Genomic DNA, 17,718 nt, shown 5'->3' on the forward strand with positions numbered 1-17,718 from the left:
TATGGTATATTCTTTTTCTTACCATCTCTTTCAAAATGTCTATCTTTTTTATATCTCTGTGCTTATTCTGGATAGGTTCTTCTGATCTTCTAGTTTATTATTTTTCTATTTGACTAGGACACTTTTTTTATCCATTTAGTTCATCTTTATAGTATTTTTTATTTCTGTGAGTTTTTTTTTTTTTTTTGGTTTATAAAGCTTGTATGTCATTTTTAAGATTTCTTGCTTGTTTCTATGTGAGACTTTTAAACATGCATACTCTTTCTTAAACAGTCTGTTGGGATGGTAAACTGCTATGGGTCCTTAAAATTCTTTCCAGTTATTCCCCCAAAATGAAATCTTTGAATATTCTTTATTTAGGCCTTTTCTTAGGGTTGTGTTTGCAATGGCAACCATGAGGGGTGAGGGAACATCTCTCTCTGGACAAAAATGAGGCATTGTTTTGTGTGCTATAAAAGTGGTGAATCTAGCAAGTTTTCCATTAATACAGCCTACTTTGTATACAGATATCCACCACGGGCACTGTGCCACTCTCATGAAACTTGTGAGATGTGGTAAAGCAGTATGAACATTGTGTTGAGTACATTCAAACGACTGCTTCGTCACTAAATAATAAAGCGGTTTGTATCAGATCTGGCGGCTAGAGTCAGCTTCTACTATCTTTTGTTTGGTTGCTAAGTCTTGTTCAAGCCTTTTGCGACCCCACGGACTGTGGCCTGCCAGGCTCCTCTGTCCATGGAATTACCCAGGCAAGAATATTGGAGTGGGTTGCCATTTCGTTCTCCAGGGGATCTTCCCATACCCAGGGATCGAACCCGTGTCTCCTGCATTGCGAACATTCTTTACTGCTGGGTCACCAGGGAAGTCCCCTTCTACTATCTACTGTATGGTAAGAGGGCAGCTTTTTGTCTGCGTATGTTCAACACCTGATGAAACAAATAGGAAACGTAATACACATCTGAATAATACCCATGTGAAACAAGGTGCCTGGTAAACATGTATTTTATGCTGTCATTGAACAAAAGAGCCTGATAGAGAGATACTGTCTTAAGGCAAATGTATGACAAAGTTATCAAATATAATTTATAATATTTAAAGTAATTTTATTTTAGTTTATAACAATTATTTTCTCAAAACTCTGGAACTGCTCTGCAAAATTTAAATCTTCTGAAGTGAGTATTACTGATTTTTTTTCCTATTTTGCCTGAAAATTGTTTGCCTTAGAACTTGTATAAGATAGCGTTAACTGCAATGAAATGACTATGAATATTTATCTCCACAGGTTATATTAATATATTTTTCTACCTCATAGAAAATAAATGAGAACTGTACTTATATGTGTCTACTTTCAAGAAAAGATAGTTTATTTGGAAGTAAAATAAGTTGAATCTGATTGCCTATTGGGGTATGATAAAATAACAATATTTTAAAGATCCCAGTGCATAATATTTTAATATAGTTTATTCAAAAGTTCACAATTCCATAGTACATGGGTCATGACAATGAATAAAAGTTAAATGAAAAATCTAAACAAAGTCACACTTGTAATTTATACAATTTTAAGAGGTAATTTTGATATCAATTTTTATAATAATTTAAATCTAAGGGTAAACATCGTCAAGGATATAGAACTTGGAAGATAACTTTAAGTCAGTTTATGATCACTGCTCTTTATAGAAACTGATCAACTTCAATTTTCCTATAAATTTTCATTATAAATTCCTTTGTTTCAAGCATAGATCTTAGGAAACAATTATTAAATATTAATTTTGAAAGAAAATAGTTATATTTTCATAGATAGTCCAGAACAAGCAGCTTCACATTATATCTTGATGCTATGTAGGTGCATATGCCTATAAAATGACTGTATCAATCTGATTTGCACAGAATTATTTTTTTTTAATCCTTTGATATACATGCTTTACAAGGTCTAGAAGCCTCAAAGCTTTGGTTTAAATGGTGCCAGACATAAAGCAGAAAGCACTGATTTTGATCTAAATTCCATAAAATCAAAAGTTTGCCTGGCCACAAATCCAACATTTTACTGTCTAACTGTGATTGCAGTGAGAACTAAAGTATTGCTTTTATTCCTTTATCCAACATTTTGAAGGACATTTCAGGACTTGATTTATGGCTTTGAGAAATTGAGACTAGGTGTTAACCCGCAAAGAAGAATTTAAACAACCAATTGCATATTTTCCTTCAAAGACATACTCTTGGTACCTGATGTACTTGTTGAACTCCTTGATAAAATGGTTATGTCTAGATTATGTGGCCAATGGAGAATCTTCCCAGTCTAAATTTTCACTGATGTGGCTTTAGCAGAATTATTATATGATCTATCATTCACGTTTCCCACAAATCTTATGTTATCTAAAGCATGGACTGAAGTTATAATCCATGTAACTCCCAAATTATAATCAGACATTCAAGAGGCCCATGTTTGAGATGGAAATAATGTATAGGTAGACATATCTAGGGCTTCCCTGGTGGCTAAGACGATAAAGCGCCTGCCTACAATGCGGGAAACCTTCCTGGGTTGGGAGGATCCCCTGGAGAAGTAAATGGCAGCCCACTCCAGTACTGTTGCCTGGAAAATCCCATGGACAGAGGATCTTGGTGGGCTACAGTCCATGGGGTCGCAAAGAGTTGTACACGACTGAGTGACTTCACTTTCTTTCACTTTCAGATGTACCAAGTCTTTCTTATAAGAGGACAAATTATTTTGGAAATGTGGGATGGAGAATAGGATTTCATTGTATAAACCAGGCAGCTCAGAAATAACCCAATCTTGCAGTTGAAAGAGGAACAGTAAGCCTGTATTTTGATCTACTAAACTCACATTCTTCCCTGGTGGCCTAGACGGTTAAGCATCTGCCCGCAATGCGGGAGATCTGGGTTCGATCCCTGGGTTGGAAAGATCCGCTGGAGAAGGAAATGGCAGCCCACTCTAGTACTCTTGCCTGGAAAATCCCATGAACAGAGGAATGCATGGGGTTGCAGAGAGTCAGACACGACTGAGCGACTTCACTTTCACTTTAAACTCGAATGCTAACATATGTTAATAGTCGAAAAATAGTTTTGTAAGTATCTCTTTTTGAAAAAACCTATATAAAACTCTTGCCAGTCTGACAAGAAAATTGGAAGATCATTGACACGTCTTTCCTATTTTTTCATCCTTTTTTTCTGTCTTCAATCAGCTAAGGTTGACTCTTCTCCCCAACATATATATATATATATGGAGAAGGGGACGACAGAGGATGAAATGGTTGGATGGCGTCACCAACTCTATGGTCATGAGTTTGGGCAGGCTCCAGGAGTTGGTGATGGACAGGGAGGCCTGGCGCGCTGAAGTCCATGGGGTCATAAAGAGTCGGACACGACTGAGCAACTGAACTAAACTGATGTTTATATATATATATATTACACACACACATATATATATACACACACTATATATGTATATGTGTATTTCTCCTGTGTATAATTAAGTGCTTGTGTCTGATTTTTTGAATAGCAGTTTTTCAAATTTCCCCACAAGTACAGTGAGTATAGGAAAGTCTCTCATTTTCCTCTATTTTGCAACAAAATATTTGCATCAAGTTGCTTGCAATGTGAATTAATGCTATGTATTCAATACAAAAAGCAGTGTGACATTCATTTTTAAATTTCATGCTCTGTGTCATTTCACCTCCCTCCTTATTAAATTACATTTGGTCACACTTTAACCACACAAGATGATACAGAAATGTTTTATCTGAACAAGGGGCAAGTAAGTGGAAAGGTGAAGAAGTGTAATGCAAAAAGATTAAATTTTGTTTACAACTATCCAGTAAAAGTGAAGTCACTCGGTCGTGTCTGACTCTCTGCGACTCCATGGACTCCTCCATCCATGGGTTTTCCAGGCAAGAGTACTAGAGTGGGTTGCCATTTCCTTCTCCAGGGGATCTTTTCAACCCAGGGATCAAACCCAGATCTCCCACATTGCGGGCACTTTACTGTCTAAGCTACCAGGGAAGAATGTGTCAGTTTTCATTCCAATCCCAAAGAAAGCCAGTGCCAAAGAATGCTCAAACTACCACAAATTGCACTCATCTCACACGCTAGTAAAGTAATGCTCAAAATTCTCCAAGCCAGGCTTCAGCAATACGTGAACCGTGAACTTCCAGAAGTTTTAGAAAAGAAAGAGGAACAAGAGATCAAATTGCCAACATCCACTGAATCATCGAAAAAGCAAGAGAGTTCCAGAAAAATATCTATTTCTGCTGTACTGACTATGCCAAAGCCTTTGACTGTGTGGATCATAATAAACTGTGGAAAATTCTGAAAGAGATGGGAATACCAGATCACCTGACCTGCTTCTTGAGAAACCTGTATACAGGTCAGGAAGCAACAGTTGGAACAACAGACTGGTTCTAAATAGGAAAAGGAGTACATCAAGTCTGTATATTGTCACCCTGCTTATTTAACTTACATGCAGAGTACCTCATGAGAAACACTGGGCTGGAGGAAGCACAAGCTGGAATCAAGATTTCTGGGAGAAATATCAATAACCTCAGATATGCAGATGACACCACCCTTATGGCAGAAAGTGAAGAAGAACTAAAGACCCTCTTGATGAAGGTCAAAGAGGAGAGTGAAAAAGTTGGCTTAAACCTCAACATTCAGAAAACTAAGATCATGACATCTGGTCCCATCACTTCATGGCAAATAGATAGGGAAACCGTGGAAACAGTGGCTGACTATTTTTCTGGGCTCCAAAATCACTGCAAATGGTGATTGCAGCCATGAATTTAAAAGATGCTTACTCCTTGGAAGGAAGGTTATGACCAACCTAGACAGCATATCAAAAAGCAGAGACATTACTTTGTTAACAAAGGTCTGTCTAGTCAAGGCTATGGTTTTTCCAGTGGTCATGTATGGATGTGAGAGTTGGACTGTGAAGAAAGCTGAGAGCTGAAAAATTGCTGCTTTTGAACTGTGGTGTTGGAGAAGATTCTTGAGAGTCCCTTGGACTGCAAGGGGATCCAACCAGTCCATCCTAAAGGAGATCAGTCCTGCACGTTCATTGGTAGGACTGATGTTGAAGCTGAAACTCCAATACTTTTGCCACCTGATGCAAAAAGCTGACTCATTTGAAAAGACCCTGATGCTGGGAAAGATTGAGGGCACGAGGAGAAGGGGACGACAGAGGATGAGATGGTTGGATGGCATCACCAACTCAATGGACATGGGTTTGGATGGACTCTGGGAGTTGGTGATGGACAGGGAGGTCTGGTGTGCTGAGGTTCATTGGGTCGCAAAGAGTCAGACATGACTGAGTGACTGAACTGAACTGATTTAGTACAAATGTTTCTGTATATATATGTATATAAAAATGTTTATATATATATAAATAGTTACATATATGTATATATAATTTATATTTATAGGTCCATACCAAAATACACTTAAGGATAATTAGAATGTACTTTGAAATTCTGCATTTATGTGTGTGTGTAATTATTGCTGTAATCATATTATTTATGAGATTTATACATTAGAAGTTTAGCCATGTTACATTGTCAATACTTTGTACAATGCAAGATGTACCAAATGTTAAAATAGACTAGTAACATATATTAAATACTTACATAGCATTGATTCAATAAGTAATTACTCAGTGCCTGTTATGGGTAAGACACTCCTTGATACCCTGCAATGTAAGTACAGTAATCCTCACTTTACAGATAAGAAAACTTAGAAGACTTTGTTATTAGGCTACACTTGTAGTAAGTAGAATTCTAGGGTTTTCTCCAGACATACCTGACTTGAGGGTTCATGCCTTTTGCTACATATTTTATACCTTCTCTGCCATAGCTAATCCTCTACTTTAAGAAACTTAAAGATTGATGTAAAAGGCAGAGATATAAAGAGCTAAGTATAATAAAATTAGAATAAAAAAACTAAGCAACGTGTGATATACTTGTTGCACTAGTGAGAAAATGATTAAAAATATTAATGAAGTCAGATAAGGTTCCCTGGAGAAGGTATTTATCTAAGTAAAATTCTCTAACAAAAAAGGAATATATATAATTATATGTAGTATATATAAAATTATAATTTTTAGATGTAGACAAATAACCACATGAAAAATCTGTTTCCTGTAGTCACTAGGAACACAATCTATAGGCTGCATCTGCTTTGATTCAAAATCCAACTTTTTGTACTTCCCTACTCCATGTTACTACAAAGCCAGTTTCCCCATCTAAAATGTTGACTTTGTAGTACTCGCCACTTCATAGTATTTTTGTGAAATACTATGGTATTTCATAATAGCATAGTATTATGTAAAGCTAACAGTGTGCCTTGAAAAATACTAAAGAATCCCATAAATGGTTACATGCTTATCACCTGTGATATGCATATGGTATTGGAGTTTATAGGTAGAGATTGAGAGAAGAGATTAAAAGGATATTCTGGTTCAGTGAATGGTGTTTTAAGTGCATGAAGTCATGAATGAAACAGTTTGCTGAGGGATAATGGTTGGTATGGCCAGGAGGCTAAGTTCAAGGTTATGTGAAGGGGCAGAAGATGTACGGAAATTTATTTTATCTTTTTTGGAGAATGCATGTCTTTCTTTTGCGAATAGCTTTATTATATTATTACTCTTATAAAGTTTTGGTATACATTTAATACCAAAATCTCCAACAAGGTGCCAGTTCCCTGATTAGAGTGCAGACTATGTATTTTATGTTAGGAGTTATGGAATGACCGGGAAGGAGCTCTGGGGCAGAGTCAGGAGGAGACTTCCAAGTTAAAACTCGTTGGATTAGTAGTGATGGTTTACTTAAAAGACACTGATAATAAAATAAAAATAAACTCTCAAGAATGAATAAAAGGGCAGTGTCGATACCAAATATGGAGATACTGATTAAAAGTATTCCTTTTCATGCAATAGAAATACATTCAGAGCAACTCAACCAGAAAGGAATCAGTGGAAAAGTTTTAGTAGGACTCACCGAAATTAACACAAAATCTAAAAAACCCGTCTGCATAAAGATCAGTGATCACCCAAGGCCTAGGTTAAAAATCATAGTAACAACAAATTTTCATTTTCATCCCAGTACAATTGCTGATTTAAATTCCAGGGAGAAGGAATAAGCAGTCTGTATAGACTGGGCCATTTCCAACATTATGCTCAAGGATTGAACTTAGATTAACATTCCAACCTGTTTGTGGTCAAAGAATGTCTAGTAGTTTGCAAAAGGAAATAGGGCTTTGTTTTCAAAAGAAAACAAAATAAATGTCAGGCAGCTCCCACGGATTGCTCTTTTTTAAGGAAACTTAATAAACTCCTTTTAATAAAAAATTAAGAGACTTTCAGTATACCAGTATAACTTACCCCTATGTTGTTCCTCCTATGAGCTCTAGACTTTTTAAAAAAAATTCATTCATATTTTTATTGATGGATAATTGCTTTACAGAATTTTGTTGTTTTCTGTCAAACCTCAACATGAATCAGCCATAGGTATACATACATCCCCTCCTTCCTATGAACCCTCTTCCCATCTCCCTCCCCATCCTACCCTCCATATTGACACAGAGGCCCTGTTTGAGTTTCCTGAGCCATACATCAAATTTCCATTGGCCATCTATTTTACCCATGGTAATGTAAGCTTCCATGTTACTCTTTCCATACATTTGCATGAAATGTTCACTTGGTATCTCTAATTTTCTTGAAGAGATCTCTAGTCTTTTCCAGTCTGTTGTTTTCCTCTATTTCTTTGCATTGAGCACTGAGGAAGGCTTTCTTATCTCTCCTTGCTATTCTTTAGAATTCTGCATTCAAATGGGAATATCTTTCCTTTTCTCCTTTGCCTTTCACTTCTCTTCTTTTCTCAGCTATTTGTAAGTCCTCCTCAGACAACCATTTTGCCTTTTTGCATTTCTTTTTCTTGAGGATGGCTGATCCCTGCCTCCTGTACAATGTCACATACCTCCAGCCATATTTCTTCAGGCACTTTCTCTATTGCATCTAATATCTTGAATCTGTTTGTCACTTCCACTGTATGCAAATATATATTAAATCATAAGGTATTTGATTTAGGTCATACCTGAATGGTCTAGTGGTTTTCCCTACTTTCTTCAATTTAAGTCTAAATTTGGCAATAAGGTGTTCATGATCTGAGCTACAGTCAGCTCCTGGTCTCATTTTTGCTGACTGTATAACCTTTTCCTTTGTTGGCTGCAAAGAATATAATCAATCTGATTTCGGTATTGATCATCTGGTGATGTCCTTGTGTAGAGTCTACTCTTGTTTTGTTGGAAGAGGGTGTTCGGTATGACTAATGTGTCCTCTTGGCAAAAATCTTTTAGCCTTTGCTCTGCTTCATTTTGTACTCCAAAGCCAAATTTGCCTGTTACTCCAGGTGTATCTTGACTTCCCACTTTTGCATTCCAGTCCCCTATAATGAAAAGGACATCTTTTTTGGGTGTTAGTTCTACAAAGTCCTATAGGTCTCATAGAACCTTTTAACTTCAGCTTCTTCAGCTTTTCTGGTTGGGGCATAGACTTGGATTACTGTATGTTGAATAGTTTGGCTTGGAATTGAACAGATATCATTCTGTTGTTTTTAAGATTGCACCCAAGTACTGCATCTCAGACTCTTTTGTTAACTATGATGGCTACTCCATTTCTTCTAAGGCATTCTTGCACACAGTCATAGATACAATGGTCAACTGAATCAACTTCACCCTTTCCAGTCCATTTTAGTTCACTGGTTCCTAAAATGTCAGTAATCACTCTTGCCATCTCCTATTTGACCACTTCTAATTTACCTTGATTCATGGACCTAACATTCCAGATTCCTATGCAATATTGTTTTTTACAGCATCAGATTTATTCCATCACCTGTCACATCCACAACTGGGCATTATTTTTGCTTTGGCTCCAAGGAGTAAAAATGTATCAAATTTTAATTATTTATTGAGACTATTAAGAAACAGGCAAAAGTAATGGTTTCTTTTAAAATGCCAATTTTAGAGAAGAATCCTAGAAATATTATTCAAAGGGAAATGGCAGATTAGTGAAAGGAAAAATAATCATCTGAATTCTGAAATCAGTGTTTTCTATGCTATTATTTGGGCTTTATTTATAATCTGGCGGGCTACAGTCCATGGGGTTGCAAAGAGTCAAACAAAACTGAGTAACTATGCACATACATTATCCAGAGCTTTCCTGGTGGCTCAGACAATCTGTTTCCATTGCAGGAGACCTGGGTTCCAGGTCAGGAAGATCTCTGGAGAAGGGAATGGCAACCCACTCCAGTATTCTTGCTGGAAAATTCCATGGACAGAGTAGCCTGACAATCTATAGTTCATGGGTCACAAAGGAGTTGGACATGACTAATTGACTAACATTTTCACTGCATACATTATCCTCAATATTTATTGCTAAAGACAAGTGATCATCACATATCACTATGACCAACAATGCATGCTCTGAATTTTTGTTTCCTAGACAAGAGGACACATTAGTAAAAAAATTCATAGAGTGGTTTCATGTATTTAAAAGGTAAAGTTCATTGTGAATAATATGTAGGTACCATAGATAAGGCAGAGCAAATGTATATATCCACGTTTGACTGGTTAAGACAAGCTCCTCTGTCATTAGGAAGACAGTTCCAGTTAATCTGGCATATCAATGTTATTCAAGGCTTATGGTCATTGTTGGTTTAAGATGTGAGTCACTCCAAATTCACAGGTGTTTTTAAATTTTAGCTGCTTAGAATTCGTTTTAGTGAGTTAGAACACCTGATTTTCATATCTCTTTAGGTAAGTTATGCTGCATGTAGAAAGTCCTTTGACAGTCCTTGGCTTCTTATATTGATAAATGGAAGATGGATATAAAAACAAGTTTACTCTCTTGGTGTTGGGTGCCTATTTCACACAATTCTGTTGTCCTTATTAGAGTTGTTTTAATCTTCTTTTAGTATGGAATTATCTAATGTGTAAATGTAGAAGATGTTAAGTGTACATCAACATTTTAAACACTGATGTAATTGACAAGAGCCATCACTAGCAACAAAGATAGACTTGGCATAACTAATATTTGTAGAGCAAATCTCTCAACCACCTGCTCCATTAGACTAAATCTCTAGGTGGGTCCTATTTGTCCCATCTTGGCCATTTTCCATCCCCTCACCCACAGTGTTAGCATCTGGTATAACCATATCATATTCTTCAAGATAAAACATTAATATTGGTACAACATAGTTAACTAAAATGTAAACTTTATTTGGATTTCACAAAGTTTTCTACTAATGTATTTTTTATGGTCCTCATTCTAAATCAAGATAGCACATTTCTTTTAGTTATCATTCTTCCTTATTCTCTTCCAGTTTCTGGTAGTTCCTGAGTCTCTGTTTTCATGGTTTTGACACTTCTGAAGGGTACTAACCAGGTTGTAGAATCTCCTTCAGCTGGAATTTGTCTGATGCTTTCACATACTTAAACTGGGATTATGAATTTGAAGGAAAATGTTCACAAAGACACAGTGCTCTTTTCCTTATTTCATACCACAGGATGCATGATATTAACATCATTTATTGACAGTGTTGCCTTTGATCATTTGGGTAATATAGTGTCTGCAAAGATTCTTCCTGTAAAGTTTCTTTTGTCCCTTTTCATACACACCTTAAAGTTTACCCTATTAATCTTGTCTATAGCGATTATTGCTGTGCTATTCTAATGACATTTTCTATTTCCTTTATCCCTTGTACACTTATTATTTGGAATTCTTCTGTAAGAAGGATATGCCCCTCCATCATCATTTGTTTATTTAAATATTATTTATATCAGTATGCACTCATGGTTACTTATTTGACTCTCTCTGTTATAAGCTTATACTTACGTTACTTACTGTGCTGCCCTTATCCATCATCATTCCATCTGACTAGTGGGTGCTCTTTCAGGATGGCTCCTGGTCTCTTTTATCCTTTGTACATATGCCCCTATACTTTGTTTTATTGCTGTTTGTGTGTGAGAGTGTGTGTGTTTGTGTATATGGGTATATTATGTGTGTGTCTGTGTGTAAACACTTCCTTACTTTTATGGAACTATAAGCATTTGACCTGTTTTTGGCTTGTCATGAAACATTTATTCTGGTACAGCTAAAGGTGTTAGCTACCAAGTAAATGCCACATTGTTCTGCTAGTAAATAAACTAAAGGAATTTTATTGTTTAGCAATATAGCTGCCAGCAAATTAAGGTCCTTTTGTTGAGCTTGTATTGCAGTAACAGTTTTATTTGCGATGATTGTTCTGGTAATAAAAATATTTGTTTGCCACATTGTAGTTGGAAAACATTATTTATGATTCCTTTTGGGATCTCTGCATTTTGATGGGCATGTAAGTGTTAAATGTTTATGAGGCCATTTTAGATATTACTAGGAAGTAGAGTTTTAAGTTTCAAAATAGGGTATAATACCATTTCTCATTGGCAAAATCCCTCCTTTCTCTAATATGCACATTGTGCAGCAATTATACCCCTGTGTGTGTGTGTGTGTATATGCATTAAAGTATTATGCCTTGAACTTTATTTTAATAAGGAATACCTTCTAAATCCTACTCTATATGTCATTTCCAAGTTGTTTTTTTTTTTTTTAACATTGCTTAAAAAATTTTGAACTTGAGTGACTAACAGTTTTCTACCCCTGACTACACGGATACGGTCCCTGTATGTCTCTTTATAACTTTCTTTTGTCATATGTTAATGCTTGCTCTGTACTGAACGTGGGGACTTTATGCTCAAATATATCTATATCTATATCTATATCTATATCTATATATATATACACAATCAGGAGGACCTTAACAGGAAAAAGTATGGTTTATCTTATAAGGGTGCTTATCAGGTATCTGGAATATATATAATAAAAGTATTTATTTAGTTATATGAGGGAAAATAATCCCTTTTCAGCAATTTCTAAGTAATATGTGTTTAAATAGAGGCACTCTAGCCTAGCCAAGTGGACATGTTTAAAAAGTCATCACAGCAAGTAAATTATTTGATTGTTCAGCCTCTCCTTATCTTACATGTTTTAACTTTAATTCTAGCATTTATGAGAAAAAAAAGATAATCTGAATATTTAAAACATTAAATTTTTATCCCAAATCATTGAATTTTTGTTTTAAAATTATATGAGCATATATTACATTCTTTAGACCATTCAGCACTGGAACTAGATTCATAATTACTGGATATTTAGAAATGTTAAATTTTCTCAAAGGAATATCATTAGTTTTGAGCATATCTGTGTATGTATATATGTATATATATGATTTACCACTAACCCCTGAATCTAAGGGTGATTTAGGTGTTTTAAAAATTATAGATAAGTTGACATGCCTCCTAAAGTGTGATTGAGAGAGCACTTTAACAGATAAATTTTTTACAGGAAGTAAGAAAAAGTTTATACTTGCTTGAAAATAGTGTATGGAACCAATCATGAATAGAGACACAGCAAATACTTTGATACAATTTTCCCTTAACTATTTGAAGGTGACTTTCCAAAGCAGCTTCCAACCAAGGACCTCTAGTTTTCACTAAGAATGTTCACAGACATTATTCTGGTTCTCTAGCTAATGTAATATCTGATCTGAATCTCTGACTGGAAGTTTATATGTAAAAGTAAGTAGGTTAAAGTCTCAGAGACCACATTTCCATCATCTTGAAATTTCCTTTTTAAATTTCCTAACTCCAAGTTATCTGTATCATGAATACTTGAAGGGTTTGTTAAAAACCCAATTTCATAGACTGAAGACCAGGAACTATAGAATCAGAATCCCTATAATCAGATGCAGGAAATCAGTATGATAAAACAAGCACACTGGATATTTTCCTGCGTACTTAATTTTGAAACAAGGGCCTTTAGGAAAAATTATTCACATGTGTAAACTTTTACAAAATACTTCTTTCTTCAGAATTCATTTTTGACTATTTTTCAGGAAGTTAAAAGAAACAAGAATCTTTTAAAAGTCCACATCACCTAGTTTAGATCATTCGAATTAATCACTCTGGAAAGGCTTCTTACCTCTCCTGTCAATTGAACAACTTATTTAAGGAGCTCTGTCAGATACAACCCTCTTTACTTCTTTTTGTCCCCCGCTGATACTGTGTTACAGGGGATTGCCAACGTGCAGAGAGCCTGAGGGATCTAAAGTGAGATTATAAAAGCAAACCCGAATGCATGCTCTCTAGAAGGTAGACTCCTATAGGCCACAATACCAAATGTTTAGAAGTGAGTCAAATAAGAGTGACACCACCTTGCAACCATTTCCCTTTATGAGGCACTCTTAATTCTGTGCCTCAGGAAAAGATTCTCATGAACAGATTACAAGTGTTTAGAAAATTGCTAGAGATCATAGCACAGAGCCATGCTGTGTTACACATTCTGCAGCCAAAATTCGAAGTCTGATATGACCTAGAGAGAGAATGATAATCAAATAGTGTCTTCTCCTACCCTGACCTCCATCAAATATTTGTTTTACTTTATTCTTGCAAAGGATCTTTTGAGAAGGATTTAGATGCCATTTCTATAACTGTAGGGCAAGGTAAATCCCTCGTGTGGAGATAAATGACCCAGATCTTTTGGTATTATGAAGGGAGTTTAAGACTTAAACTAGAAACTCATTTGTTTTCTTGCAGTTTGATGACTAAAGCCAACTAATATGCTAACAGATAAAGACTTCATAATATAGGAGGCTGAGAAGTGTATTCTGTAGACTATGAAAGAATGAGATATAACTGAATTTTAAAATTCACCATTGCTTATTGCCTGCATATAAAGTAAACATGATGTGTTCCATTGGAAACTATGTCAATAACTAGACTTTTCTTCTCATTCTGTTACTGAACTCAAATCTTAGGTGCTTATTCTTGGAAAATTTAGAGTCCCATCAAGTCCAGTCAGTCTGTAGTACCTGGGGAAATTCAGGCAATCTCATTTCTGTTTGGGAAAAATGTACAGTAACTGAAACAAAACAAGCATGGGGTCCATGATGTCTGTAGTTTATAAGTGAAAGTCCTCTCACCACCAACTCATATGTGAGGCTTTCAATGTTTCACACTGTTGAGTAGCCTTTAGAAGAGCTCACATATCAACTACTATTGGTAAGCAAATTCAATATTCAATTAAATTCAGTTCTTTTTAAGACACTGTGAAAGCCATAGCAGGCATAAAAACAGTAAAAGTATGGCCTCAAGAAACTCACTCTTAAAATTGTGTGAAAGGGACAAAGTAATTATGAACATAATATAATACCACATGCTAAATGTTTCAAAAGAAGGGGAAATGTATCATTGAGGTTTGAAGGCAGACTATGAGTTCCAAGACTTCCAAAGTGATCCTGGCTTTCTTAAAGTAACCAGGAAACTACTGAACTAGATAATAGTGATCACATGGGTGTTTAGAGTAAAGAGGACTTAAACATACTGATGCTAAGCAGTAGCACATCAATTTTGAGACTATTCCATCTGTTTAAGCTTGGTGAAACAGTTTCTTAAATTATTGAGGCAGCAGAATTTAAGAGGATGTGAGTAAAATAAAAAAAGAAAAAGAGGATGTGAGTAGCATGACCCACAGTACTACACCAAGTGACCCAAGTTCATAACTTCATGAACTGTGAAGTTGAACTAATTACTTGTCTTTGGACCTTCATTTTCCACATCATTTAAAGGGTGACACATTAGTACTAATTTTTAGTACTGAATGAGATTCCTGAGTAAAGCCATAGTGATTTATAAGGTTTGTTTCAAATGCTCAGCACATGAACAAGGGCATTCATATATTCATGCATACACATAGTCTTTAGAAAGCTTGGAGTTTGCCGTTTTAAATATTTGTTGGGCATCACATCTCTGAATTTGTTAATAGGAAAAACTGTTAATGTCAGAGGGAAGAAATATTAGAAAATATCTTAGCAAGAGATGAAGAACAAGGATACATTTTTCACCCTGAACCTGGTCACAAATTCAGATGCCTATCATACACTAGTAAGTAATGTACAGGAGTAAGATAGGTCACAAATAAATATGTTTATTCACATTTTTGTCTAAATCTACAGTCTATGGGTCTGTTCTTTTTCCTCTTTTGACAGAGACATAGGTACAGATGCTATTTCTAAACTATTAGGTTGGTACAAAAGTACTTGTGGTTTTATAGTGTTGAGCTTTACCATTTGATATTGGAATACATTCTTAAATAAATGTGGTTATGTTATACATAATTTTAATATACATTTCTTTATGGGTTTTTGCTAATGACTTATTACTTACTGTTTATTTTATATTTATTTTAGACTATAGAAATACTGTTAGACAAAAGGCAAATTTGAGCAGTTTTTAAATTCAAGTTAAAAATGGGTCATTAAACAGCAGAGACGACTTGCAACATCAACAACACATTTGTCCCAAGAAGTGCTAGTGAAGGAATAGTGGTGGTTCAAGAAGTTTTGCAAAGAAAGCAGGAGCCTTGACGATGAGGAGCATAGTGACTGGCTCTCAGAAGGTGACAGTGACCAAATGAGAGCCATCATGGAAGCTGATCCTCTTACAACTACACGCGAAGTTGTTGAAGAACTCAGAATAAAACATTCTATGGCCATTCGTCATTTGAAGCAAAATGAAAAGATGAAAACTCTTGATAAGTGGGTGCCTCATGAGCTTACCAAAAATAAAAACAAAAACAAAAATTATCCTTTTGAAGTGTTGTCTTCTCTTATTCTATGCAACAACAATTTCTCAATCAGATTGTGACGTGAGATGAAAAGTGTTTTTTATACAACAACGTGGGATGACCAGCTCAGTGATTGGATCGAGAAGAAGAAGCTCCAAAGTACTTCCCAAAGCCAAACTTGCACTAAAAAAAGGTCATGGTCACTGCTTGTCTGATCCACTATGACTGTCTGAATCCTGGTGAAATCATGACATCTGAGAAGTGTGCTCAGCAAGTCGAAGAGATGCAGAGAAAGCTGCAGTGCATTGGTCAACAGAAAGGGCCCAGTTCTTCTCCGTGACAATGCCCGACTGCATGGCACACAACCTGTGCTTCAAGTTGAATGAATTGGGCTACCAAGTTTTGCCTGATCTGCCATATTCACCTGGCCTTTTGCCAACCAACTACCATTTCTTCAAGCATCTATCTCTGCAACTTTTTACAGGGAAAATGCTTTCACAACAAGCCGGAGGCAAAAAGTGCTTTCCATGAATTTGTCAAATCCCAAAGCATGGATTTTTATGCTACAAGGATAAACCAACTTATTTCTTGTTGTCAAAAATGTTTTGATTGTAGTGGTTCCTATTTTGATTAATAAAGGTATGTTTGAGCCTAGTTATAATGATTTAAATTTCGTGGTTGAAAGCTGCAGTTACTTTTGTGAGAGTGTGAAAGTGTTAGTTGCTCAGTCGTGTGTGACTTTGCAATCCCCTGGACTGTAGCCCACTAGGTTCTCTGTTCATGGAATTCTCCAGGCAAAGAATATTGGAGTGGGTAGCCATTCCCTTCTCCAGGGGATCTTCCTGACTTGGGTATTGAAACTGGGTCTCCAGAAATCCAGGCAGATGCTTTACCGTCTGAGCCACCAGGGAAGCCCCAGTTGCTTTTGTATCAACGTAATATAAGAAGAGCATCCGAATAAGGACAACAATAGATGGCTTCTGACACTCCACTGCAGTGTCATGAGGGTAGAAAACAAATGATAGAAACTGTTGATTTGGACAGTTTGTGTCCCTCCTGAAAAATAGCAGCTGCTGTTCAGATTTTAACAACTCTTGACATGGGGAAATTCAGATCTGGTGTTAGTGGCTTTTGCAAGAGAAGTTTAATGGATTTTTCAAAAATAAAAATGAGTTTAAATGTTGAGTAAAAACTAGCAAAACAAAAAATACCCATTCACGCTCATTCTGCTGCGAAAACATGTCTGTGAAATTGCCCACGTAACCTCGCCCTTAATGTTCTATTTGATATAACCATAATATGTACACTACCCTCTTGTCTATTTATATTAAAACCAAAGGCAAAAGATAGTTGGCAAGCTCTTAGACTTTTCTTAGTGGTTAACTATTGTCATTGTTTACTCTCAGCCTTTCAGGTAGAAATCAGAGGAGCTGTGCTACACATTTGGTGTCACTTCTGAAAAATTGGACATCATCTATAACTTAGACTGATAATTATACGCCCTAGCTCACATTAAACCTGTCCAAACTGTTTTTTTTAAAAATTTAGTTGGTTTCAAGTAAGTCCAAAGCACTTCTGTTATTTTAAAACTTTTATAGAAAATTCTAATATATAGATAGGGCTACCAATAACTGCCCTAGTTTGGACTTATCTTTTTACACATAAGGAAATTGAAGACATGAGGAAATAATACAGTTATAATAGCTATTATATAAATAATTCCACTTGAGGCCTGATGTATGCTAAGTGCCAGTGTTAGTGTGTGACTGCTGAAGGGGTTCCTATTAGGCTAGATCTTAGTTTCTAGACATTATGGATTTGTTTTCTACCGTAGACCTTCTAGTTTGGCACAAATTACACCACAGACCAAAACAAAGCAACTCTTGGGAGACAAGGACTTTATGTTCTGTTATTTCAGCACCAAAGTTTCAACCAACAAGTTCCATTTGAAACTACAACCAATGGATTTATTCTTTCAAATGAAACAATAACATGCTGTA

The 17,718-nt window shown here is 35.9% G+C and overlaps 1 long non-coding RNA gene across 1 annotated transcript; it reads left to right on the forward strand.

The window, feature by feature from the left end:
- The first annotated feature begins 537 nt into the window (after positions 1 to 537).
- LOC122685418 lies at positions 538 to 15,496 on the forward strand. The gene is made up of 4 exons (XR_006338376.1): positions 538 to 551; positions 14,856 to 14,865; positions 15,189 to 15,196; positions 15,342 to 15,496. It is a non-coding gene; the product is annotated as an uncharacterized LOC122685418 (long non-coding RNA).
- Positions 15,497 to 17,718: the final 2,222 nt, after the last annotated feature.

Source organism: Cervus elaphus, chromosome 28, assembly GCF_910594005.1.
Source record: "Cervus elaphus chromosome 28, mCerEla1.1, whole genome shotgun sequence".
In the NCBI taxonomy this organism is placed as follows: domain Eukaryota; kingdom Metazoa; phylum Chordata; class Mammalia; order Artiodactyla; family Cervidae; genus Cervus; species Cervus elaphus.